Source organism: Manis javanica, chromosome 13, assembly GCF_040802235.1.
Source record: "Manis javanica isolate MJ-LG chromosome 13, MJ_LKY, whole genome shotgun sequence".
Taxonomy (NCBI): Eukaryota; Metazoa; Chordata; class Mammalia; order Pholidota; family Manidae; genus Manis; species Manis javanica.
This window is the reverse complement of record NC_133168.1, coordinates 79,055,549-79,080,804: the sequence shown is the minus strand read 5'-3', so window position 1 is coordinate 79,080,804 and position 25,256 is coordinate 79,055,549. Positions and strand designations below refer to the sequence as shown.

At 47.8% G+C, this 25,256-nt stretch overlaps 2 long non-coding RNA genes across 2 annotated transcripts; both read left to right on the top strand.

Moving 5' to 3' along the window:
• The first annotated feature begins 1,690 nt into the window (after positions 1-1,690).
• Positions 1,691-6,869, top strand: LOC140845520 (uncharacterized). The gene is made up of 4 exons (XR_012124347.1): positions 1,691-2,502; positions 4,674-4,733; positions 4,831-4,877; positions 6,055-6,869. It is a non-coding gene; the product is annotated as an uncharacterized lncRNA (long non-coding RNA).
• A 16,417-nt stretch (positions 6,870-23,286) lies between these two features.
• LOC140845519 (uncharacterized) lies at positions 23,287-24,546 on the top strand. Its single transcript, XR_012124346.1, has 2 exons — positions 23,287-23,424; positions 24,142-24,546. It is a non-coding gene; the product is annotated as an uncharacterized lncRNA (long non-coding RNA).
• Positions 24,547-25,256: the final 710 nt, after the last annotated feature.

Below are 25,256 nucleotides of genomic sequence, written 5' to 3'. Positions count from 1 at the left end.
TGGAAGCAGCTACAACACGCCTGTGGGACAGGGTGTGAGCTCTGGGGGGGTCCTGGAATGTATACGCTTGGAGCAGTTCTCAGGTGATTCCTGTCAATCTTCTCGTGCATGAGGACTAGAGGTAATCCCATCGCCAGGGTTGGGGGCAGCTTCACCCTAACCTTGGAGGTACCACAGCGGCTGCCTGAGCCCCCAGGAGGCAGACCAGGTGTGTGCCTCCCCGCAGAGTTCACACCCCACCAAAGGCATGTCATTCATGCCCTGAACCCAGTGCGTTGGGTGCCCGTAAAATGACGGGGGTGGGCTTGTGTTGGGAGCAGTTGGAAGCCAGGGACGTCAGTTTCTAGGAGATTCCTACTGTCCGGGCCTGGCAGTGTGCTGTGCCTCTGTGGGTACAGGGGGAGGGTCCCGGGGGACAGGCCCCAAGAGTGGTGTTCACATGGGGACAGTGAAGCTTGGCTCTGGTGTGGGCGTCCCAGGGCACTGGCGCAGGTGCACCCAGGGGCCTGCTGACCCGGCTAAGGTGGGCCCCGCCTGTGCTCACCTGGGGTCGCTTGCCATGTTGTTGAGATGAGGCCCTGACTTCACAGAGTTTTTCTGCCTGATGCTCCTTAAGAAGTGACGGAGGGAGGAGAGCCAGCTGCCCTGCAGTGAGGTGCCGCAAGAGCCCTGGGAGCTTACCTGGGCCGGGGCCAGGTCACCTGCAGCAGGTGAAAATGCAGTGGCGAGTGGGGTTGAGGCAGGCAGGGGCGGTGGGAGTCCACCACGTGGTGGCAGTCACCTTGTGAAGTGCCAGCCCCCTCATCAGTGAGCCGGGTCCCCTGCTGGTCCTGCAGGACTGCTGTGGGGAAGGAACGGGCTCACCTGAGTCCAGGGTCCAGCGTGCAGCTGGCCCTCAGCCTACTCTAGGCCTCCTGGGAAAATGGCACAGTGACTTGTTTGTTCCGCTCCTTCACGATGGTTTTGATGATTGCATTCTGACTCTTACCTTTGGGCCCAGGAAACAGACGGCCAAGAGCCCAGTGAACTCCAAAGACGTGGTAATAACGGCAGCTGACACCGCGGAGTCTAGGCCTGTCCCAGGAGCTGTGCAGAGCAAAGGTGCCTCTCTCTGTTAGGCCCTCTCAGCACTCTGGGCAGGTGACACTGACCCCTCTGACGGGTGAGACCTTCAGGGCACAGGAAAGCCTGGAGGGATTCGCCATGATCCCCGCAGCAAGAGGTGGTGGAGCCAGGATTCCACCTGGGCCATCTGATGCCAGAACATTCACTCGTGCAAAACCCAGGCCTGTTGATACCAGGGCTCATTTGCATGGTTGAATGGACAGTCCTTCTGCTTCACAGTGGTGGGATGGCCACCCACTGACAGCCAGTGCCACACAAGCCAGCCCCTGTGCAGGAAGGCAGTGAGGTTTGACGGCGTGCAGACATCTGTGTTTAAATCCCTCTGCTCACACTGGGTGTGAGGTACTTCCGCTCCGGAGGCCATGGGTTCTCACGTGCATGGATGCACAGCTCCATCTTCCGAAGGCGTGGAGACGTTCATAAGTATGGACAGAGTTCTGAGGACAGTGCTGGCTCCACGAGGCAAATGCGGGGAGGACAGAAGCCAGGAACAGCTGATGTGGAGGCCAGGCTGTGGTTCCTCTATGGTCCATTTAACTGCTGGCCACGGGGCAGAAATTTTGGTGCTGAAAATTTTAATTTCAAACTAAGTCACATGAAAAATAATCTTCTTAAAACTCACCTTTGTGGCTGCTCTTAATAAGGCAGTGGGTCTATTAGCTGACGAGGTGTCTTAGCTCAGGCTGCCATACAAACACCATAGGCTGCCGCAGCGGCTTGAACCACACACGTCTGCTCCTCACAGTTCTGCGGGCGGGGAGTCCATGATGGAGGCACCGCAGGTCCTGTGATGGGTGGGGGCCTGCTTCCCGGTTTGCAGATGGCTCTCTTCTTGCTGTGCCCTCGCATGGTGGAGAGAGGGACAGAGACAGCCCTTTGCTCTCCCAGAGGGTGCTAAGCCCACGCATGACAGCTCCACACGCCTGAGCTGACTACCACCTCCTAATGTCATCTTAGAGGGGGCGGGTAGGGTCTCAACATGCATGTAGCCCATAACTAAGCTATTTCCAAGAACTTTTTGAATGGACACTGGTAATACACTCTGGGATGGCCAGCTGAATTGTGCCCCTGAGTCAGTATCCTTTACAACCCCCAGCCTTTCTTATCCTCTCACTCACAGACTTGCCACTATGACCTCACAAAGCCAGTAAGGTCACTGCACGTGATGAGCTCAGGAGGTGGATGGAGGCTGATTAGGGAGAGCCGGCTGCAGGTAACAGAGCCTCCAGGGCCAGGAGACAGAGAGCAGAAGTGGGCACTCAGGCAGAGGTGCAGGGGCAGAGGGACTGCGAAGACGCACACGAGGCTTGGAGGAGCCACTGAGCACGGAGTGTGACTCCAGAGCTCCTGGCTGCTGCCTCCCACGTGTCACATGGGGTAAGAGACTGCAGGGGGCCGTGAGGGCAGCCTGTGCTGTTTTGGCCTCCCAACCCTCACAGTAGGCGAAATGAACCCAAGTCCCGGAGTCTTGGATTTGAAAGAGAAGGAAACTTGGAGGTCGTTTTGTCTATTTTTGCCTAATCACCTTAGCTTTTTCCCCTTGTTGGGGGTTAACCTTTGAGTGATGAAATTTCAGTTACCACTGACATGTCTGTTCCACTTCTGGGCGGCCTTTGTCTGATGCAAACTGCTTCTCTCTGAGGATGTGTGCACAGCACCCGCTGCCCCGTGCAGGGAGCAAGGCACTTCCCAGATGCTGGGCTCTTGCTTACAGTTCCTGCACGCAGGAAACCGGCTGGTCATGGGGCCGGAAAAGGCTCTTGTCCTGTGTGAATGCAGGTTTCCCTTCCTCTCCCCTCCTGCTTCCAGGGGAAGGAAAGGATTCCCACCTGCCTCCTTTCTGGGCTGCATGGTAGTGTGCGGGCCATTTTGTCAAGCACTTGGAAGGCAGAGCAGCATTTTCTATTGGAAATAAAATGTTGCTGCCACCACACGCAGTCCCCTCTGGACCTCAGGGGAACCGAGGAGGCTTCCTGTGCACCGGCCACCGCTTGTCCATCTCTCTGATGACAATGGACTGGGAGGCAGAGCCTAAGGCAGCCTGGCCCACAGCCACTGACAAGTGACCCACGGCCCTTCAGTCCGCTCCTTAGGGACTGGTCCCCAGTGGCATCCTCTCCCTCACATCTGCTCTGGCCCCCCCAGGAAGCTTCTGGTTTTCTCCTTGAGAACATTGAGGGGTGAATTGACTCTGGAGGACAAATCTACCTGCAGCTGCCGGCCTTGTTTCTTTAATTACTAACTATTCCTCACGCAAAAACTCGGTAAAATCTAAAATGTGAATCTGGATAAAGCCACCATGAGGGCCCGGTGCCTCGCTCTCCAGTACCTGCCCACCTCTGCCTCTGCAGGCCCGGAGCAAGGGGGGCAGACTGTTCGCGTGCACGGATCAAGGCCTGGCTCCGGGGAAAGCGGACGAGAGCCAAGCAGCTCACGTATAAGTGCTGATTGTAAAGTATACTCGGCCTCCTGTCCCATGGGTCTTGGGTCACTTATTAAAATCTGCCTCTTTTCACGAGCACGGGGGCCCTGGCTAGAGGTGTCCCGCAGCGACCTGGGCTCCCCACCGCTCCGGAGCGGCAGCTCTCAGTCCCCATCCTCCACACCGGGCCAGCCCATGGCGTCAGAGGCATCCCCGAGCTTCGGTCTCTGGCGGACCTGCCCAGCCCACTGGCACTGCTGCAGGCTCGCCTGCTCTCCAGCACTTCTTTGCTCCTTCATTGTTCACATGCTTTGCAGTTGCACACAGCACTCCTCAGAGCACGGATTTGGTGCCTAGGGGGCGAGGCCCGACTGCTACTTACCAGCTGTGTGGCCCAGGACAAGCTCTTGTACTTCTCTGGGCCTGGTTTCCTCCCTGGGAACTGGAGAATCACAAGGGTTGCCTTGAGGGTTAAATAAATGTGTCCCTGTGGTGCATTCAGAAGAGGACTGGCCCTCTTCTAGGTGGTCACCACCTCCAAACATCACCGCCTCCGAGAAGCTCTGCCCCGGGAGGTGCTGCCTGTTTATCCCAGGACAGAGCACTGGGTTGGGTTTTATGGTAAGATCAGAGCCACATCATAGGCATGCAATGATTACGTGTTGGATAAGCAGGTTCAAAGTGCAGATGATCTTCCACTGCCCAAGCTGCTCAGAGAACATGAAAATAGTAAGTCATGAAAACACCGATACACATGAAGATGAACCAGAAGGCTGACAGGTTTCCAGGCACTGTTTCTTACACCTTCAACAGGGTGGCCCAGGGAAGGCCCAGCATTGCCTGTTGTAGGGGGGAGATGAGCGTGCTCAGCTGGTCAGGGCTCAGCTGGGCCCTGCTGTGCGCGCTGCTGCCTCTCAGCTGAGCCGGCCCCCGCAAGACTTGGAAAGTGGTTGGGATCCTATGACAGCAGGGCCCACGGGGGTGGCAGGCCAGCTTCCCTGGGGCAAAGACTGTGGGGCACTGGGGCAGAGCTCACATGGGCCTGCCTGGAAGGCCTCGGGGGGCTGGGTGCTCAGGTGTCCTGTCATGCAGGCCCAGGAGGCAGGACCTCCCTCCCATTTTGCAGGAGATGCAGATGCTCGGGGCACATCATCCGCAGGCCTGTGAAGCAGGAAATGTGCTTTGGGTGTGAGTCGTTTCCTCTTATTATAAGAAATGACACTTATTTTTACTCATTACTCCTGGGTAGGCATCATGCAAAGTGCATTTTATTTACTTTTTAGAACCATCTTCAGATGTAGGAACCATATTTGAACTCACTGACTAGAAGGTAAGGAGCCTGCCCAAGGCCGGATGCCAGGGAGGGGAGGAGCCGGCGCCCCTTGCAGAGAGCCGCAGGGAAGGTCAGGCAGGACGTGGCTCCGACAGGCTGGGCAGCGCTGCAGAGGCTCTGGAGCCAGGCCAGCACGGACCGGGCAGGCAGAAAGGGCGTTCCAGGTCAGGGTTTATAGCGGGGGCGAGGGCCCAAAGGGACAGGATGTGTTAGGGGAACAAGTAAATGCTTTTTCTGACCTCCGTTAGGGTCAGCGCCAAAGACTGCCTGCGAGGCTGTTTTGCTTTTTGAAGAGAAATAAAATCACTTACGGTTTCTGTAACCCTTTTTTTTTCACATAAAAAGAAAATAAATACACTATTATTATTCCTATCCTTCCCAGGAATGTGAGGCCAGGCTAGCAAAATATTTGGGGTTTATTTGAGCAGAGGGATCCTGTTAAACATGGAGAATTGCTTTTTTTTTTTTTAAGCTGCTGCTGAATTTTAAAAACACATAGTCTGTGTGTTTTCTACAGCCAGTAGAAGCAAATCATGGCTTATGAAGACCCTCATCAGGCCTAGGGAAGCCCACCAGAGGCAGAAGTCTGACTTTCCCACCACAGCAGGGCCTGCGGGGTCCCTGGGAGGGGGCCCAGTCTGCGTGCAGGCACCTGTCCACCCTGGCCCATGCATCCTCCACCACATGGTACCCAGAGGGCAGCCAAATGGGGCAGGGGTGAGGCCCTGGTTTGGGGAGATTCTGTTCCATTCCAAGAAAGCCTTTCTCATGGAGCACAGACAGCCTTCCCTAACCCATACTGCTTCTTAGACAATTAAGCTTTAAAATGTGAATCTATCTAAAAAAAAAAGATGAATTATTTTATTAGAGAATTTTTTAAGGTAAAAATATCCACCCAAATAAAAGAATGTCAATTTCCCTGCATCCTTACTAGCCAGTGTGAATTGCTACAACCATCTTTTTAAAGAAATCTTGCAATATGCTGGGTATTAAGATGAGAAATGTGCATGCTCTTTGACACCGATCCCACTTGTAGGATTTTATTCCTACGGAATAAAAGCCCTAGTGCATAAACACCAGAGCACAAAGATTGTTATTTTCAGAACTGAAAAGGTAATAAGCCTGAATGTCTGTCAGTGGAGGAGAGTTGACTAAATTATTTTGTTATTTCCAGTCTCACCCTGGAATCTTGTGCATCTGTTAAAAATAATAAACCAGTGATGTCTGGATGGATGGAGCTGAAGGGAGGCTGCTGTTAGCAAAACAGGTTGCAGACAACATGTGCACACAATCCTGTTCAATGAAAAAAATGGTAAGAACGGTCCATGTGAGAAAAGGGTCCTTGTTTGTTTAGAAAAACAAGTGTGTGAGTGAAGAAAAAAGGACTTAATGAATGCACCACAGAGCAAAGGGACACAGGGGTCTGGGGGGTAACATCAGCAAGTGTCCTCGTAGATACCTCCTGGGTTTTTACTGGTTCCAACAAATGTGTTACTTTTACCATGGAGAGAGAAAAGAAATAGTCAAATGATTTAGCAAAAGTCAGTAACAAAGCATCAAGACAGAACACCCCAAGGACAGCCCCAGTGGGGTGTGTCAGTCTATCAGGGGCATCTGCTGTGTTCCAGGCCACAGTCAGCAGATTCCTCCTGCAGAAGGGTGGAGGGCAAACACTGTCAGCTATGTGGCCCTCAGGGGCCTGCTGCAAACAGTCCTGTCTGCTGTCTGTAGCTTGGAAGCAGCTATATGTCAGTGGACACATAAAACAGTCCATAGAGACAGAGTGTAGCTGTGTTCCAATAAAACTTAATTTCTGGACACTGAAATTAAAATTCGTGTAATTTTTATGTTACAAAGCTGTCTTCTGTTTTTTTTTCCCAACCCTTTAAAAGTATAAAACACCCCAGGCCACTCACGTTAGGAAGTCAAATGGGATAAGCACATTCAGCTTGAGAGAAACCGGCTCTCATCCCTGTGTGCATGTATGAGATGGGCAAGGCCACGTTTATTAAGAAAAACACGTGCTTAACAAGGTCCAGAAAGGCAGAGAGAGAAGATGTGCTGGGTCATGTGCGCTGTGCCCTCTGTACCTACCTCTCTGTCACACAGAGACCAAAACTTACAAGAAAAAAGTAAAAAATATCCTTGACTTGTACCGGCGACATCAGAGGCTTGGGCCAGATCTGACCCACAGGCTGAGGTTGCCAACAGCCGTTCCAGGTGCTAGACTCCATCCCAGAGCAGCAGAGATAAGGGAACAGGTGCTTGTGCTAAGACTCCAACAGGGGAGCCATGACTTGGGAAGAAGAGTGGCTTCTGGAGCTGCCCCCACTTGCCACGATGTCCGGTCCCCTCAAGGCTGCTGGTGTCCCATGGCTCTCCACCCACGGTGTGCGCTGGGCCTGGGCGAGCTGTCCAAAGCTTGGCAGTTCCCACCAACTTGAAGAGCAGGTGCTTTGGGGCCAATGAGCTAGTGTGGCCAAGTCAGTGTGGCTGACTTGGTTTCCGGGTGTTGGTGACCCCATTTCCATCTGGCCATGACTTGGACGAAAGCACATTTGACGAGGAAAGCCAGGTAGGAGTCTTTGTCCCATAGCTGACTGAGCATATGCCAGGGAGAGGAGGGACTGGGGGGCAGGGGAGGCAGCACTGTGAATCAGGTGCCACTGGACGCCTGGAATTCACCTTCCTTTCCCATTCAGAACATGAGTGACCGGAGATGAGGATGGTTTTCTCTAATGGGTCCCTCTGGTGTGACGTTATTCAGGCACCAAGCTCTGAGAAAGGAGCGTGCAAAAGCCATTCTTTTGTCTAGACCGTATGTTCTGCACAAATGTCACTTTAATGAAATTTCTGCAACTGCAGTAAACAACTGTGACCCACTAAGAGGGAAACGTGGTTACAGATAAGCAGAGCATTGGTGGTCCTGTGCGCCACAGTCAGGGAACGATGGGAGAGGAGTCGCCCACCGACACCCCCGCTCAGCTCAGGCAGGACCCCGTCCTTATCAGCTTCCAGGAAGAGCCGTGCTGGGGTTGCCGCGGAGGCCCTGTTTCCTCAGGTTGCTAGGCTACATCCTTAAGGAAAAGTATGATTGTTTGCTTCAAAATTTAAAAGCTACCTGCAATTGTGGAGCATGTTCATTTTGATTTGAACTTTATTTATTATAACGTTTGTTAAGATTATAGATGTATCTGTTCTGAAAAACAGCAGGAAGGAAGCAAAGCCGCAGAAGCTGCTGGCGAGAGCTGGATCAAAAAGCAGGGGGAGATGGTGCTGGGGTGCCCCATCCCGCACTCCGGGGGGACCTGTGCTGAGGGGCGGGGCTGGGCATGCTGCGGGTCTGGCCCCCGCATGACTTGGAACGCACCCAACACCCCACTCTTTCCTATGCAGGCAGCGGGAGGCAGGGTTTGGAGGTGCAGGGCGGGCAGCTCAGCAGGCCTGGCTTGGGCTCTGTCCGTGTGAGGACTGACGTGTGTCCTGGGGATCCGTATCTGGGGCCCGACTCGCAGAGTCCCAGCAATAGCAGGCATCCTTTCTGACCCAGTGTGAACATGGCGACACATCAACTCATCTGGGAGAGGTTTGCCAGGCCTCACTAACGTGTCTCCCCCTTGATTTGCCTGCAGGGTCTGTCCATCTCTCCACCCTGGAAGCCGAGGAGTAGGGCCAGCCGGGCCCTTCCATGGGGGTGGGAGTTGGGGGCAGGCGTTCCGTGGGCTGGGCAGGGGAGGGCATGGCAGTGGCTGACTAGCTCAGAGGAGCCCCAGGAGGAACAAAGGTAGGGCCACCCCCAAAACACAGCTCTGAGAGTGAATCTCTGAGGCTGACCTCTCATGGGAGAAAACCTCTGGGAGGGGTGAGGGGACAGAGCGCGACAGGGCCCTGGTGTCCCATCACAGTCCAGGCCATAGTCTGGCCTTGGGATGGTCTCACAGTCCCCCAGGCACACAGGGTGGCCCTGGTGCAGGTGAGGGTGCCTGGGGGAGGGGACGGGGAAGGCCTGAGCTGGTTTCTAGACTCGGTGCCCGCTGCCAGGAAGCACAGCGTGAGCCTCTGAACGTCACAGGACCGTCAGTGGAGGAATGGAAACCATGAAACAGGGCTTTGGTTCGGTTCCCAGGTCAGCCACAGGACTTTTCTTTCTCTACCTCTGAACAGACAAGCAGAAACTGACAAAGGATGTTACCAATTCCCTAATGTTTCCTCCTCCCACTGGCAATGTGAGCCTCACCGTGGCTTAAGGCTGGGAGAGCCAGACCAGCCACGTGCCGGGAGGTGTCCGTGGTTCGAGCAGTCCTGGTAACAGCAGCCTCCAGTCCTTCCTCTGGGCTCTGCTGAGCTCTGCGCATCTGCTCACCAACCTGAAAGGCGTTTGCCATAAAACCCTAACACCAGGCCCTGTGTCCCTTCTCTTTTCTTCCATTCTAAGGACAAGTACCAAACCTGAACTCTAAACCTGGCCCCAAATGTGAACCTGACCCTGACCCTAACCCCAGCCCTAACCCTGATCCCAGCCCTGACCCTGACCCTCACCCAAGCCGACTCTGATCTCAGCCCTGGCCCTGATCCTGACCCTGACCCCAGCCCTGACCTCGACCTGACCCTGACCCTGAGCACAGCTGACATATCCTGAGGGGCCTGCTGGGAGTAAGCAGGGTCCTGCCAACTGTGAGCCAGGGCTGTTGTCAGGCTGGGACAGCGATTTGGTGCCATCCCTCCACAGCTCAGGTGGATGCTGGAACCCCAGTCTGTAAGTGACACCTGCTCTGGGTTGGAGCAACTGCAGGAGCTGTGACTCGTCTAGACCTTGGGTCTTCCTTAGGTGGAGACCCTTTCCTCCAGGAGAGCTGTGAAACTGGACTGGGCGGAGGTATGTGAGCACGTCCGGGCTGATGCAAGGCCTGCATCCCACCTTGAGGTCAGTGTGCTGGTGACCTCAGCTGCTCCCTGGGCCCAGCCTGACCCTGCGGGCCAGGAGGCACCCCTCCATGCCGTCTGTGCCACGTGGGTAGATGCACAGTCATGTGTCCTGAGCATACAGATGACAACACTTTTGTCTGTGTTTTCTCAGCCCTCTGATTCTCCCTGCACTGAGAATCCAGCAGAGCTCATGACGGGATTGGTAACACAGTGGGGGACATCTGTCTCGGCCACGGGACAGTCCTTGGTGGCCAGGACTTTTCTTTTTCCACAACACCCCTGGGAGTCAGGCCTGAGTGTGGACTCACCCTCCCTGGGGAGTGTGCAGGCTGAGGAGCTGCCGAGTGTCCGTGCTCTCCTGAGCAGATCCTCAAAGCATGCTGGCTCTGACCACTCCCGTGGGGTGCGTGGGAGGGCACTTTCTGGGTTGATGGAAGAGATGCAGCCTCTGGGCCTGCCAGCAAGAGTGTCGTCCCTTGGCAGGCAGTGGATCTTAGGTGGGGCACCACCAGTCTTAGTTGCCATCCTTAAATCCAGCTTCCTTCCGTTTGCTCTTTACCTGGTTCCTAGACAAACATCAGAAAAGGAGCTGTGGGCCGGAGAGGACCACAAGCGTCAACAGAAGGAATACTTGAAGAGTGGTTACCTCTCCTGTAACTGGAAGGATGAGAAAGTTAGTATTTGTAAACGGCCCTAATGAATATCCTACCAATTTTGTCAAGTAGAAAAACATGTTTGAAGACATTTGAAAAAATCTATATATATTGAGTATACTTCTTGTGACTTTCTCTTAGTGTTCATGCTCTGGCAAGTGATTTCCATATTCTTTTATATTTTATGTACATATTTTTATAATAAACATTTTTTAATTTAAATTAAGATTGATACTTTTATTGAAGTATAGTTGCTTTACAATATTATACTGGCTTCAAGTCTATAACCTAGTGATTCGACAGTCACACACACATTAAACCCTTGCGTCTTCTAGTGCAGTTACTGTCCATCAGCACGGAAGATGTCACAGAAGCACGGGCTGTGTTCTCCACGCTGCCCTTCCACCTGAAGAACCCCAAGGGTGCTGTGGGCTGGAAGTGAGAGCGGCTGTGAGGATTTGCGTGAAGTAATGCCCAACACCGCTGCAACTGCCACAGTAGCAGCAGGAGGAGCCTGGCCTCACGCAGGCCGTGTCCCCACAGAGACTCCATGGGCCATGGCAGAGGTCCGCCCGACTCAGCAGTGTGGGCGCTCCAGGAGTCTGATCCAGAGGGTGTCTGCGGGCCGCTGCTCAATGCCTCCAATCATACCGTGTATTAGAAAATAGTAATGCAAAAGAAAGAAATAATCTGGAAGTTGTTTATTAAAGGGAGAGAAAGGTTGAAGCAATTCAATACGAATTTAAAGAACCCATGAGTAACTGAAACAAGGCCAGTCTGAAATCTACATTTTCTGCCAGGCAAAAAAAAGAAAAGGTGTGATTTTTGTTATTTTTTCCCTCTTTCTGGGAACAGAGAAAATCGTTTCATCATCTGTTTTTTTCCTAGGAGATTGAAGGCCCTCCACCCGCCCTTGAGGTGGAGGTGATTCCCACGTGTGGATGGAGGCTGGGGGTGGTGGGTCATCAGTGAAGCCTTTTGCTGGTATTTCATGCCGCTTTGCTGGGATGCTGGGAGGGGTGCTGGAAGGGACAAGGAGCAGCTTTTCGTTACTGAAGGAAAGGGCTGGGACCGTGACCAGGGCGGCCTGAAGGTCCAAAGGTCACACAGGCCGGGTCTCAGGTGGTTTCCACCTTCCCAGATGGCAGCCCATCCAGCCAAGCCGCCTCCCACTAAGGGAAGGGTCTGAAGGCTGGCTTGGGTGCGAATAAACTTGTCAATTTTTCCAATAGACTTTTGTGATTGCTGTTTGGTGGGGCTGTTTTTATTCTTTTTCCTTTGTGAGAATCACAGTTTAAAGGTGTGATCGGGAGGTGTTTTGAAAGCCTGGCTCCACACAAGGACTGTGAAGGGAAGACCCTCGAGAGCAGATGCCTGTCAGGCAACCGAATTCAGCCTTGACATCGAACCATCTTGGTAAACAGTCGTCTGCTGGCATGAGTCTCCTCGAAGTCATTCAAGGCCACCTGAAGTGGTTTCCTGAAAATTGCTGTGCTACCTTACCATGTGCAATTTTAGATGTTATATGTTCATTATTAGGAATATAATATTGCCCCATTTACCCTTAAGAAGATAAAGTGCTTCATATTCTGTATTTTCATTATTTTTTTCTGGTAATATAGCTAAACCAGCTTTGTTATTTATTATATAGCCAGTACATACTTTTTAGCTGCGTATTTCCAGTCCACATTTCCACATCTTTCTTTATTATAAGCAGTATATAGCCATGTCTGTCCTTATTCTCTTAAAAATCCAGGGTGAGGGTATCTGTCTTTTAACTGGTAAATATACAACATTCACATATTTTCTAATTACTGACAATTTAGATTTATTTCCATCATGTTATTTTCGGGTTTATATTTATTCCTCCTTTATTTTTTGCCTCCCTCCCTTTCTATCTTTTTCTCCATTTTAATTTGCTTGATTGAGTTTTCCAAATTCCTTTCAATTTTTGCACTGCTTCAGCAATGCATTTTCTATCTTTATTTATTTGCTCTTAAAATATTGACATGCATTTTGAAGTTAACGAAGTTGTGTTATATCTCCCTCTTTTCTCAAATAATCTAAAGACCATAGAATTCTAATCACTCCACCCCTCACACCTCCAATTATTCTCCAGAATTTTTCACCTTTTTTTATAGCCCCAAATGCTCATCTTTATTTTTAAAAATATGTCTTTATTTTATTATCTTTATTGAAATATAGTTTGGTTAAGTATAGAATTCTTTAATGACCTTCATCTATTTTCAGTTCTTTCAGTAAGTTACTCTGACAACTATTACTGTTATTGAGAAATCCACTGTTATTATTCATTTGTTTAAGCAAACCATTTTGGTCTTTTTAAAAACTCTCGTGTATGTATTATTTTGAATTTTCAGTCCCTCTTCTGTGAGGACACATCCATAGAAAACCTGTGCAAATTGGGTGAGGACAGAAAATTTTGTGATTGCTTTGCCACGAGCACCAGCATTTTAACAATCCCTTCGATTACTCTTCTAAAATGTTCAGGTTATAAGTTTTCAGAATTGATGCTCAGATAGTATCAATTTCTTTCTGTGTTTTAATTTATTATAAAACCATTTATTATTAAAAAAACAGTAAAAAGGTATTAGAAATTAGGAAAAAGGAAGGAGAAATAAGAAAATGAAAATGTTGTATTTCTACCACCCTGAGGTTACCAGGGTTAACATCTCAGTACATGTATTCTAGGTCTTTTTCTTACTTCCTTTCTATCTGTTTATATTCCCAATATAAATTCTCTCTCTTCTTTTTAACTAAATCGAGATTATATTATTGTAATGCTTATTAATAATTGTTAGATTACTATATTATATGATATAATGATATACATATCACTATATACATAATGATATATCACCAATATATTATAAAATATGATAATCATTATATGTATTATATAATTATAGAATATTATATTTATATATTTATAAATTATAATGTAATAATTATGTTATAGGAATACAATAATGTATAATAATATAATAAATAATATAATGTAACATAGTATTTCTTATTCACAGAGTAAATTTTCTCATTATCTTTACTTATCCAAAAAATTACATTTCTATCATATCATATACATTGTTTATTTCATATTCTCCCATTTGTCCCAAAATGTTGTTTATAGTTGGTGTTATTAAACCAGGACCTCATCCGGAACCATGAATTGCATCTGGTCATTATATCTTTAAATCTCTATTAATCTTACATAGTTAAGATTTTCTTTTCAAACTGGAACTAACTTCTAAAGTATCCTTTAGGATATATCAAACATGTATATATGTTTGTTGAGGATACGTTAGAGGCGACAGGGGCTCCCTGGCCCATCACATCAGGAGACACGCGATATTAGCATTACCGGAGATGCTGGTAATGAGGCAGGGGGTGAAGGTGAGGCAACTGCCCAATGTTCCCATTGTAAAGTTATGCTTTGTCAAAGTATAATTCTCCAACAATTAAAAATATGACTCTTGCAAATATAAACTGAGTGTGTGACAAAGACTTATTTAACTCTTTAATTAGGGAATAAGGAGTGTGGTAATCTTGGTTCAGAGGATTGTAGGAAAGATAGAAGTATTTATAGCCACAGAGAGAAATAATGTAATAGTAAGATTGCAAAATTAGATACAGAATAGGTTGATGTCTTATAGGAGGATGAAACTGTAAACTTTAGGGTTACCTTTTCTACCAGAGAGACATCATTTGCATCTCTACCAGACAGAATTCATTTGCATTGCTATGAGAAAGGATCATTTGCATTCAACCACTTTTCCACAGCTTAACATCTGCCCTTAGAGAGTTGTAAAATACCATGATCAATAGTAAATTGTGAGTCAACAAAGACACACAGCCCTGGAGAACTGATAGCCTGTGTGGGCACCAAGCACAGTGGTCAGCTTGGCCAGCACTCTGCTTGGCCTGCATTCGAGTCTTGCTTATTTTTTATTTCTTACCATACCTCCTCACTCCCCTCTTGACTAGAAAGTACTCTGGGGAGGTTGCTTTGGCATTCTAAGGATGACTGTTTCCTTAACTCAGAAACTCAGAAACATACTGGTTTTATCAACAGTGGATAATCCTTGCTTGGTTCCATGACATCATTAGGGTTGTGGAAAGCTGACCTGATTCCATGCTGTCTTTTATGTTATCAGCAGGCATTCCTTCTGTCAAGAACTTTCCCTCATTAAATGTGGCTGTTGGTTGGTGATTATGTCAAATAGTAAAAAGCTGAACCCCAGCCCCAGGTGGGAAAGACCCGCGGTAATGGATTCGCGGAGGAGACGGTTTCTCCTCGTCAGATCCCATGGAAAGAGATGGGCTCATCCGCCACCTCTCTCGGCCAGAAGGGGCTTTTCTTAGGGTTCCCTTTTATGGAGGGACCCTTTGAAGGTGTTCCAAAGCTAACTAGGTGTTAGTTTTAATTCCCAACCCTGTAGAGACCCTAGAATCCGAGTCCCCGGCTCACTGACCCAAGGCCCTGCCCTGGGGCCACCCCGACCAGGCTTCCCATGGGGCTGTCCGTCTCCTCCATTTCTGAGCTCCGTGCGCTTTACTTGCTGCACATGTAAAAGGATGACTGATATATTTTATTCAGCACTTCCTGTGGAAATATGCAGTATGTTAAAAAAAAAATATGTACTATGTTCAGTCTATCTTTCCACCATACTGTTGGAGAGGAAGGTCACTACTCAGATTTTTCACATAGTTCTCTCCGTCTCTAAGGTCTGCTGGATAAACTGCCTTTTTGGAGACTTGCATAGCCTGGTGGCCAGATGACCTAAATTCTCTCATTTTCCCTGAAAGATGAAGGTCTGTCACATAGCATTGCCATTTCAGTGGGCATCCAGTAGCTATGATCACATATACATGCCCACATCTGTATTTACAGGCATGGATACAGTTTGGTCATCCCTCCCTATAATTATATCAGGTATTCACTCAACTTTTACTCTTTGGTAGGTACCATGTTCAAGTAGCCACCCTACTTAATCCTTCCAACCTGTCAGGTAGGTGCTGATATTCTCATAAGTCTTGACAAGGGGAAAATGAGGTACATGGAAATTAGTTTTTCCTGCTTTCCGAAGAATGCTCTTATGACAACATCAGAGCTAGGCTGGTAAAACCTTGCATAAGTCTACTATACCAAGACAGATTCATATGTAAATATGAATGTGGCTAATATTTGATATGTACTCAACAAAAGTTTTAACACTCACTACACACCAGGCCGTCTGCCATATTTCACTGAATCCTCGCAAAGCCCCAGAGATAGATGGACGACTCTTCTGTTATTGATGAGGAGGCTGAGCTCAGGAAGACTCACTAATTTACTTGTATCCAGACAGCTAATAAATTTCTTTTTCCACAGTCTGATGTGGCAAGGTGACATTTTACTGGAAAACAGACTCCCACATAACGTGAAGACTGGACTGTGTTCTAGGGCATTTGCCTCTGTGCAGGGAGTCATCATTCAAACTCCGAGTCGAGGTTGAGGCCTGGTAGTTGCAGCTGCCTCCCAGGCTCTGTCTGAGGGGTCTTCTGTGACGCTCAATCGCTACCATCTCTCCCCAGCTTTGCAGTTCCGAAACATCATTGCCTTGACAGCAAATCATTGTGAGGAAATCTCTATGGATTAAGAAGGTTTGGATGTTTCTGTTGTCTGAGTTCTAGGATGTATTAAAGGACCTTAGAGAGCTGCTTGCACACCCAGAGTCAACTTTGGGTCTGGCTTTTTTTTTTGGCCTGGACTGGGAAGAAAATTAGCTAGAATTAGTTAGTCATAAACATTTGGCTACAGTATTGGCTTGATTTTGGAATCATAGATTTTTCAATCCAGACAAAGTAAAGATTGAAACTGAACTAAATTCTTCTCTGCTGTGTCTGGAGACTTGTTTTTCCATCCCAGAAAATCATATTGGGAAATGAGGCAAAGCAGATGTAGAGTTGATGGACACCGTAGGAAGAGGATTACGTCCGTTCTGGTTGGGAGGGATTAGTTATACAAAAACACTTTGGTTTGAAGAGGGGAATGGGGAATACTCTGTGCTCCAAAGACTTTGCCCCAGGAGTTATCTTTCCAAACCACACAATGTATTTTGGCAGTACCTTACTCTTTATCTGAAAGTGGCCAGCACTGACCTTTCTTCAGGGACCTTATGAGACCTCTTCTTACCCATGAGACTGGAAACGGGTGACATTTAAAAACCGTCTTGCTCCAAAAGCAGGCAAATGTGATCAGCAGGTTTGATTTTTAGAATAGCTGAGGTATACAAAACAGGCGCTTCTCCTCAGTTCCTTAAAGGTCCTGCTACTCATTTATCTCTTTGAATTGGTGGAATTTTTTGTAGACAAGTCATTTGGAGGAAGGATGTCCCAGGTGAGTGTGTGGGCACGTGACCAGTTATCCAGCAGCAGCTGAGACGACTGACAGTTTGCCTGTGCAGCACCGGACACCCAGGTAAGGGTCCCTTAGCAACCACAACTTCCAGGTTGACCGGAAGGATAAAAAGGACTTTCATCTTGAAAACTCAAGCCTGACTTCGCTCTGAAGCTAATAGCAAGTGAATATGTGCAGTAAAAGAATTTCTAGAAGCACAGTCCAAGTGGTTAAAGACTGCGTCTTGTCCCAGCTTTCATTCTGAGGGGACTCCCTAGGCAGCTCAGGCTATTCACCTTTTGCTGGTAAGAGCCACAGACGGAGGTTCAGTTGTTAACTCTGCAGAAAGACTGTTTCACGTGGGAAGGTAAATTCAGAAACACGGACAATATACTAATCTAAGAGATCAGCGCCTTCAGACGACCATCACAAAGTCAATAAAATGTGTTCACTGAACATCAGCAAGATAGTAAAAGATCATGTTAACATTTTTAAAGACTATCTTTTTTAGAGCAGTTAAGTTCACAGAAAAATTGAGTCCAAGGTAGAGTGATTTCCCATGAAACTCCTGCCCTGAAGCAGGCACAGCCTCCCCCATTATCAGCATCCCCATCACTGTGGTGCATTTACTGCAATTGGGAAACCTACCCTGACACGCAGTCATCACCCACAGTCCATAGTTCACATTAGGGGTCACCACTGGGGGCGTACATTCTGTGGGTTTGGACAAAGTCATGACATACATCCACCACTCCAATGCATACACAGTACTTGCACTGCCCTGAAAAACCCTCTGTGCTCTGCCTATTTGCCCCTGAACCCGGGCAACCACTGATCTTTTTATTGTCTCTATAGTTTCATCTTTTCCAAAATGTCACATAGTTGGAAGTATACAGTACGTGGTCTTTTCAGACTGGTTTCTTTCACTTAGTAATGTGCATGTAAGTTTCTTCAATGTTTTTTCCTGGCTTGATGGCTCATTTCCCTTTACAACTGAGGAATATTCTATTGTCTGGATATATCAGTTTATTAATTCATTCACCTACTCCAGAATATCTTGTTTCCAAATTTTGGCAATGGTGAATAAAGCTGCCATAAATGTCTGTGTGCAAGTTTTTGAGTAGACCTGTTTTCAACTCATTTGAGTAAATACAAAGAAGTAAAATTGCTGTATTACATGGTAAAAGTATGTTCAGTTTTGCAAGAAACAGTCAAGTTGTCTTCAAAGGGGCCGCACCACCCTGCGTGTCTGTCGGCAGTGACAAGAGCCCCTGCTGCTCCGCACCCTCACCAGCGTTTGGTGTTGTCAATGTTCTGGAATTTGGCCATTCTAGTTGTGTAGTGGTATTTCATTTCTGTTTTAAGTTGAATTTTTCTGATGATGTGATGTGGAGCATCTTTTCATTTGCTTATTTTCCATCTGTATTTTCTTCTTTAGGGTGTGTTAAGATTTTTGGCCTATTTTTACATCAAGATGTGAGTTTTCTTATTGTTGAGATTTAAGAATTCTTTGTGTATTTTGGGTAACAGTCCTTATCAGATGTTCTTTTGCAAATATTTTCTCCCACTCAGTGGCTTGTCTTCCCATTTTCCTGATGTTGTCTGGACAGAGCAGAACTTTTCAAATTTATTGAGTCCAGCTTATCCATTCTTTCTTTCATGGATTGTTCCTGTGGTGTCGTATTTAAAAAGTGGTCACCATACCCAAGGCCACCTGATTTTCTTCTATGTTGTCTTCTAAGAGTTTTACAGGTCATGTTTTACATTTAAGTTTGTGATCCATGTTGATTTACTTTTTGTAAAGGGTATAAGACCTGTGTCTAGGTTTACCTTTTTATTTATCTTTGCATGTGGATGGTCAGTTGTTCCTTCACCATTTCACTGTCTCTGCCCCATTGTACTGCCTTTGCTCCTTTGTTAAAGACCAGCTGCCTCTATTTCTGGGCTTTCTGTTCTGATCCATTGATATTTTTGTATTTTTCTTTTACCAAAACCACACTGTCCTGATTTTTGTAGCTTTATAGTAAACCTTGAAATGGAGTAGCATCAGTCCTCTAACTTTGATCTTTTCCAATATTGTGTTGGCTATTCTGAATCCTTTGCCTCTCCATATACATTTTAGAATCAATTTGTTGATACCCACAAATAACTTGTTGGGATTTTGATTAGGACTGCATTGAATCCATAGATCAAGTTGGGAAGAACTAACATCTTGACAGTATTGAGTATTCCTTTCTATTAACATGGAATGTCTCTCCATTTAATTAGTTCTGTTTTTATTTCTTTCATCAGAGTTTTGTAATTTTCCTCATATAGATCTTGTCCATATTTGGTAGGTTTATACCTAAGTATTTCATTTTTGGGGTGCTAATGTAAATGGCATTAGATTTAAATTTCAAGTTTCACTTGTTCATTGCTGGTATATAGGAGAGTGGTTGGATTTTGTAATTAATTTTGCATCCTGTAACCTTGCCATAATTGCTTATTAGCTCCAGGAATATATGGATTCTTTTGGATTTTCTACATAGGTGATCATATGATCTGCAAACAAACACAGTTTTATTTCTTCCTTCCCAATCTGTATACCTTTTATTTCCTTTTCTTGCCTAAATGCATAGGCAAAGACTTCCAATACAATGTTGAAAAGGTTGCTACAATTTGTTTTTCCACTCCATGGCTGATGGACATTTTGGTTGTTTACAGTTTTTTCCTGTTATGAATAAAGCTACTTTAGACATTCATATACAGAACTTGTGTGGACATATGTTTTCATTTCCCATGAATAAATGCCAAGGTGTGGGGTGTTGTGTTACATGAACAGGATATCCTACTGTATAAGATGCTGCCAAGATGCTTTCCAAGTCCAGGTTCTGATAGGCAACATATTAATGGCCTTAACTCTTCTTAATCCAGCCTAATAGTTCTGCCTTTTAATTGGAACAGGCAGACATTTATGTTTTGAATGATGATGGACGTGGCAGGGTTTTAATCTACGCTCTTACTAATGCTTTTTCCTTGTTCCTGGTTTTTCTCCTCCTCCCCCTCCCCCTCCTCCCCCTCCCCTCCCCTTCCTCCTCCTCCTCCTTCTTTCTTCTTCTTCTTCTTTTATTAGTTTCTTTTAATTCAACCTGTCAGCTGACCAGTTACCCCTTTTGGAAAACCATCAGCAGTTGAGAAGAGGCAGTGGCTTTGGCTTTTCCCCCTCACCAGATGTGGGGGTCTTTGCTTGTACCTGGGGCTCTGCAGGCCTTCCTGCCCACTGGGCCAGTCACAGCTTCTGTTTTGTACCAGAGAAAGGTACGGGAACTAAACTGGATTTCCTGCTGGGCCTTCCAGGGGACATTTCCATTCCTTCTGTGAATGTCTGGCAGCGGGCACAGGCCTGGGGAAGAGCTGAGTATCAACAGCAGGCCCTCCCTGTGGCTAAGCCAGGACCCTAACCTATACTTTGCTTTAAGAACCCACAAAACCCTTAGGTGCATTCTTTCTATCTGATTCTAGGGCCATGCTGCTTTAGTCCAGAATCATCTGAGGCTTTCTGTTTTGCTTCATTTTGTTTAGTGCAAGAAACAAGGTGCAGATGGTATAATGATAACAGATGGAGAAGAAACCAGAATGACCCAGTTTATACTTTATTTTTCACTTCCTTTATGTAAAAATGATCTTCAAACAGAAAGGACAAAGCAAACTTGAGGGAACCAAAATCCCAAATAGCCAGAAAATGATACAAGAACACCTGTTTTCTATGTGAGTATAAGCTGTGTGACTCAGATCATAAAAGGCCTTGGAAATGAGACTATGAAGTTCTTGGAGGTAACCTTTGTGAAACCTTGGAGAACAAGACAGATGGCAGGAGAAAAGACATGGATGGACCTTGCTTTCAGAATGCGGTCATTTGGAGACCACAGAGGTCTCGCCCTCTGTCGGTGGTGCAGATGTAACAGATGTTCTGAGAACGGCTAGGAGGGAGAGGGGGAAGGACTGGCCTCCGTGGAGGGAAAGCTGCCCTGGTCCCTGAGCGGCTCACCAGGTGGGGAAGCAGCCATGTCTTCACTTCCCTCAGGACTAGGGGGAGAGAAATGGGTTAGAAATGATTCATTTGGATGAACTCAAGCTGGCTGAAGAACTGTGCCCCATGGAGATACGACGCCGACAGGGGATATGTGGTCTGATCCGGGGCTCTGCCCTTCGTGTTCTACTCAAAATTGCTTATCAGTCACCTGAGCAATGATGTGGACCCTATGCATGCGGAGAGCCCCCCTAAAATAGTTATAGTGTAGTCACTGAATACCTACACAGATAAATAAGGGTAACAGTATGTGCTTGTGGGGGGTTCTTTCTCTTTTTTCTTTCTTTGGGGCCTGCCTGGCACATGGTCCTTAGATCCCTCACTTTCTCCCAAGGGCCTCTCTGCATTTGGGAAGCTGTACCCAGCTCTGGGCTGAGAACCACAGCAAAAACAGAGAAAGGAATGGAAAATTACATGGTAAAATAAAACCTGAACTCTATACAAACCTGAAACCTTCCCAGTTATGAACAATTTGTGAGACCATTACTAGAAACATACAACATCTTGCACTAAACCTTTCTTATCAGACATGGCACAGAGCTGGCCTGGCCCCCTGAGGGCTGGGGAATCCCCATGAGAGACTTGCCTTGCCCCAGTCCCACCTTGGGAAAAATGGACAAGCTCTCGAGAGACCCCAGGAGCTCCGCAGGAGGGTCTATGACAGTGCATCCCAAACAAGCAGGCTGTTTCAGAAATGTGTTGAGACACCACCGCACTCTCAAGCCACCAATATGTTACGCAAACATTTTAATTTTAAAAAATTTTCTTAGATGTTTTACAGTCACTCTTGGAAATGCTCATCCTGGTCTTCTTTTAAGCTCTTATGGAGAGAATATAACTGAACAGAAATCTCATTTGACATCTGAAACAAAATGCTTTAAAGAGCAGAGTCTAGGACTTGCCTAACCCGTCTGCGGGTCAACAGGCTAGCATCCATCAGGAGACACTTCAGTGGGTTTCCAAATCACAGTGGCAGAGCTGAGCTAGAGTTTTAAACAAAATAGGAGACTTTGGGATCACCATGCCACTGACTCAAAAAACTGGGTAGAAAAGGGGGACCCTGCTCTTGTGAAGCATTTTGATCAAAAGTAGCAAACACTGAAATATTTGAGAACTGTTATACTGCACTGAAGGAGAAATTTTGGCAAGTAGAGGTGTAAGGGCCGGCCAGTTCAGGCCTGCAGATGTGTCATCAGAACCTCTTTGCTCCAAAGTGGCTGGTAAAATTCACTCCTCTCCCCTCTCCTCAGCAGCCCTGCTCATCAATCCCTTCTGCGGGCTGCATAGGCCTGTGAGCTACGTACAGGCCCGGGACTGAGCACTTTCAGAGACACTCATTCGCCGCCATGCCTGGAGAAGAGAACACATTCTTGGAACAGCCACTGTATACTTCGCAATTTCTCCACACAACTTGCAACGCACAGCCAATTCCAGCAAGTGCATGAGGCCAGGAAATCCTTTCTAGATGTTCATCGAGTGGGATTCTGGCGTCTTCTTGGCAGATTCACTTCTTACAAAATCATTCTGATAGGCTTGCTTATTGACCTCGAGAAACTCAGTGAAATGCAGTGACACAGGCATGGTTTCAGGATCTGCCGCCATCTCTGACCTAATCAAATGTTTTCCATTTTAAAAACTTTTCCCAGAGAACATCAGCCTGGCACTGTCATGTTATATTCAATAGCACAATATTAGGCTCCCTTAGAAGAATACTGAAAATATTCTATTTAAAATAACAAACATGGGAAAAATGACTGATTTGAGACATTTATCAGTTATAAATGTCCTACAGCAGAATAAATCAGTCAATAAATATTTTTTGAGTGCCTATGATATAATAACCATAGTAACCTTGAAGAAAGCTCTGATTCATGATATCCCTGTCTCCCACAAGGCACCCTACACAGCATGGTGTTTAAAACCTACTTCCTGGGGAGAAGCCACATTCCAACCCCTGATGCTGGCGGTGCCGACCTGAGGCGCTGGGCCCACCGCGTGTGCACTGCTGCTCGGCCCTGCGGCAGCCTGTGGGGCAGGTGGCTGTCTGCCAGCACACTCGACTGTTCTGCGTGGAATGTGTTTAGTGACAGTCGGAGAATCCCACAGTGAAAGGGATCACAAAGCCTATCCTGCTCACCATTAAATTGTGCCGGAATCCATCTGTGACTGGAGAGAATCCGAGGCCTGCCAGGTGATTCAACGTGAAATCTCGTTATGCTGCCTGGTGTGGTGAACAGGAGGTGTGTGTTTGCCGACTGCAGATTGGGTCCTTTGTTCCACCCGGTGAGTGTCAGGGAGGCCCTGTGATGCACTGGGCCCTGCATGAAGGGACATCCAGAAAAACAAGGCCATCCTGGTGCTTCAGGAGCCTGTCATGGGCTTAGGAAGGTAAAACGTGTGCAAGGACCGGTTAAGCGACCTTCTGGCAGTTAAGAAACCCTCGGTGGGGTGGAATTCGCTGTCAGAATGGAATGTTACAGGCAGTAAATTTATAATGAGGTGAGTTTTTCTTTTTACTAGAAACTATCCATGAGGATTTCTCTTGCTATGGTAGAAGCACAATTTCCAGAGAGTCCCCCACAGAGGGAGGGGCACCGCCAGGACTACAGGGGGCCAGGTCCGGCAGACCTGGGGCCTGGCAGGTGTCTGCAGCCGCTCCTCCAGGCTGGCAAGGCTCAGAGGCCTGGCCAGGGAAGGAGGGCGGGAAGCGCCTGCCTGGGGATCAGCAGGCATCTGGGGCAGGAGGGAGTCAGGGGGTGGCGGTGCCGAAAGGGGAAGTTGCAGAGGGGGTGTGGCTGTGACCTGAGTTCCTTTCATGTTCTGTGTGAGCTGTTACATGGGGGCCACTCTTTGGAAGGCCACGCTGCTCTGAAGTCAGGCGTGTGAAGCTGCGAGACCCAAGAAACTCAAACTCCGCAGAATCAGATGCATGGGGCGGTGGCGGGGCCGGAGGAGGCGGGCCAGGCTCCGGGAGATTAGATGATGGACAGGAAGCGGGCCGTCCAGGGGGCCCTGGTGTGAGGGAGCACAGGCTGGTCCTTGGGGCTGCGCCAGAGGAGGCAGCAGGCTGGCCCAGGGTTGGGGTGGATCAGGCATCTGAGGGGAAAACATTTTTCTTTTCTTTTTAAAGAAAACTGATTCATTGATAGTATTGAAGGGAATGTGAAGAGGACTCTGTGAGTCTATTTTCATTCTCTCCATTTTACCCGATTGCAGCCCACAGGCCTTCTGTTGTCGGCCACGCGAGACAGCAGCTGTGACTCAGAGCTGTCCCCGTGGAGACGTCCCCCCACCCCCTCGGCGGGGCTCAGCTGCCCTTGTAACTCGCATGACAGCATAATGTGGCAAAATGACATCATGCATGTCTTGAGAAGAAGCCTGAGAGGAAAGGGGGTTGGCCTCCTCAGCTGCCCCTGCAGACCCCACAGAGCTGGACGACCGGCCGTCGTGTGGTTGGTCAGAGGGCAAGCAGTCACCGCAGCGCAGGGGCCCAGCTCCCACTCCCAGCTCCTGGAGCTCATGACCCCTGGCTTCCCGTCCTTCCCCCACTTTGCACCTACAGATAAGCCACTAGGAATGCAGCAGGAATTTTTCTAACCTTAAAATCCTTTAAGGAATGCATTGTGTTATATGCTGTTTTGTTTTGCCTGTGTATTAATGCTCCACATTGTTCCAGGGAAGATTTAGAGTGACTTACATAGACTATACTAAGATGAAAATAAATCATTGGGGGAAATCTGGGCAAAGGATACATAGGACAGAGAACTAAGACAAGGCTGGAGGCTGCGTCACTGGGAAACACAGCCAGGGACTAACACCGGCTTCCTGTTCATAATGAGCCTCCCTGGCCTGTGGGTTCCTCTGGGAATTCCCACGCCAGATAAAATCGGTCTTGCATCCCACAGACCTGCTCCTACTGTAGCTCTTGTTCTTTTGGCTTGCAAGTTAGTTAGTTATATGTTTGTCTCTTTTGCTGGACAGAAAATTCCTTGAGGCAGAAATTGTGCCTTATTCTCCTCCAGAGAGCCTGACAAAATACCGTGTCCATGGGCGATGATCAGTAGATTTTACTAGAGCAGGTGGAATTAAAACCAACACTGGCATGGTTGTCCCACTGCTGCGTTCCTCCTGGACCTGCCCAAACTCAGCAAGTGCATCTACGTGACAGTGAGATATTGCAGACCCACGCGGCCACTCGTTCCTGCCCGCAGGCCCACACCACCTGCGTGCGTTCACAGATTTGCTCCACGTGGCCCGTTTACTGCTCAGCTAGTAGGCCGGCCTCTGCGGGCCTCAGTTGCTGGCAGATCAAGTGCAACAGTAATACTGTG